Source organism: Sinocyclocheilus rhinocerous, unplaced genomic scaffold (genome assembly GCF_001515625.1).
Source record: "Sinocyclocheilus rhinocerous isolate Xijiao unplaced genomic scaffold, SAMN03320098_v1.1 scaffold6005, whole genome shotgun sequence".
Lineage (NCBI taxonomy): Eukaryota > Metazoa > Chordata > Actinopteri > Cypriniformes > Cyprinidae > Sinocyclocheilus > Sinocyclocheilus rhinocerous.
Genome location: NW_015631116.1, coordinates 35,546 through 38,012, shown reverse-complemented (window position 1 = coordinate 38,012; position 2,467 = coordinate 35,546).

Genomic DNA, 2,467 nt, shown 5'->3' with positions numbered 1-2,467 from the left:
AAAAAAAAAAAAAAAAAAAAAAAAATCATTACATTCAAGTGAATCTAAAAATTATATTCCAATATTTTACTGAAACTGTTTTCTTGTTTCGGTAAGAACATGTATGCTCAAAAATGAACCAATTTTTTTTTTTTTATAAACTCTGATTCAGGTGTTGCCTACCTGACACACTTCAGTGGAGGTGGTGTAACAGAATATGTTAGTTGTCTGATCTCCCAGCTGCTATGGAAGGAGAAAACACCTCCAATTATGATGTCTCCGTCTTTCCATAACTGAGGGTATAGAGGCTGTCCTTTGCAGAGTACAGGCAGTTTCATTAGCTCTAGTAAAAGTAATGATGGTCATTACTATGTGTATTAGTGCAAAGAATGGCTCCATTCACCTATTGAATATATGCTACTCAGAGATGTACCCAGTATGATATTGCATTAGGCTGAACAGGAAGGATTTTGTGATATTTATAGCGATTAAAGGTAGTAAACCTCTATGGGAAAATGTACCCAGTATGATATTGCATTAGGCTGAACAGGAAGGATTTTGTGATATTTATAGCGATTAAAGGTAGTAAACCTCTATGGGAAAATGTACCCAGTATGATATTGCATTAGGCTGAACAGGAAGGATTTTGTGATATTTATAGCGATTAAAGGTAGTAAACCTCTATGGGAAAATGACAGTCGAACGGTTAATGAAGGAGGTACTCCATCCTGACATATTTTTTTATTTTTTTATTTTTTTCAGTCTAGTCTTTTTTTCTTTCTTTCTTTTTTGTTTAATAATTATTTAGAAATTAGAGGTTTTTGTCATTTGAGCAGTAAACTTTATTTAATTGCTCATGTTGGCCTATCCGTTTGTTTGGTGAACATAACCAAAAAAAACAGAAAAAAAAAACATAATTAACTTTGTTGAAATACTTTCGTGATAGTATTATATACAAATATTTGCTAGGAAACAAAGAGATACAAATATTTACTATATACACATATTTTACAGTAAAAGTAAATTAAATCCAAATTTAAATACACACAGACACTACAATATAGGGTGAATTTAAGGGGACCTATTATGACCCCTTTTACAAGATGTAATATAAGTCTCAGGCAGAGGTGTAAAGTATTGGAGTAAATGTAATTAGTTACTGTACTTGAGTATATTTTTGAGTATATTTTCGGATACTTTGTAGTTGTACTGAGTATCAAAGATATTAGCAACTTTTACTCTTTACTTCACTACATTTTTGAATGAGTATCTGTACTCTTTACTCCACTACATTTGAAATGAGTGTTGCAGTTACACATTACATTTTGCATGGACCTAGCTTTTTCTGCAGCAGTTTATTTCTGCTACAAAAGACGACGTGATACTGCCTACAGGTCACTGAAAGTACTGCATCTTGTGCATTTTTGCCCTTACTCACCCAGTCTTTTCAACAAGGCTACTTTATGTGAATTCAAGTTCCTTAGCAAGTATTTGTGAATCACAGGTGTTTTATATATGAGATGAGGACATGACTGCAGCCAGCAATGAGGCCGAAACCAGCACATCCAATGCAAGAAGGCTCCGGATTTTTAATTTTACTTAACATTATTTTATTTATCCATTATACTGAAGAGACCTTTTTGAAAGATATTGTTTTTTTTTTGTAATTTTGAGGTGTTCAGCTTTATTTTGGTTTTAGAAAATAAACATGCTTTCCTCACAAATAAACTCTTTCTTGTTTTTGTTTCATGCTCTCTGTGCCTTGCCCTGGACTTTTATGTCACTTCCTGTCTCCCGTCGTGTTTGTAGTCAGTTTGTAGTCCGTTTACAAATCAACTCTTTCTTGTTTTTGTTTCATGCTCTCTGTGCCTTGCCCTGGACTTTTATGTCACTTCCTGTCTCCCGTGGTGTTTGTAGTCAGTTTGTAGTCCGTTTGTTCATTGGTTCCCCTTGATTAGTCTCCCCAAGTGTGTCTTATCTTGTTAAGCTTGTTAGCCCACTGTGTGTGTATATAGCCCTAGTTTTTCTTTAGTTCCTTGTGAGTTGTTGAATGTAATGGTTTTCTGTTTGCCAGTCATTCTGTTCTTCGTTCCCTTTGGTGTTTTGGCGATTGTGGAATTGGTGACTTGTAACGTGTAGTGGAGTAATTGTTACTGTAAGGTATCTGTACTTTTACTCAAGTATGGTTTTAAGGTACTCTTTACACCTCTGGTCTCAGGTGTCCCCAGTATGTGTCTGTGAAGTTTCAGCTCAAAATACCCCGCAGATCATTTATTATACCATTTTGAAAATACCCATTTTGAGTGGAAGCCAAAACGACTCTGTTACGTATGTAACCCTCATTCCCTGAAGGAAGGAACGGAGACGTCACGTTGATGACTGGCGAATTGGGAATCTCGCCAGAGAGACCAATCTACTTTGAGTGTAAACTAAATGAGCCAATGCACATTGGCATGCGATGATTGCATCCAGCTGCCACTGATCGCAA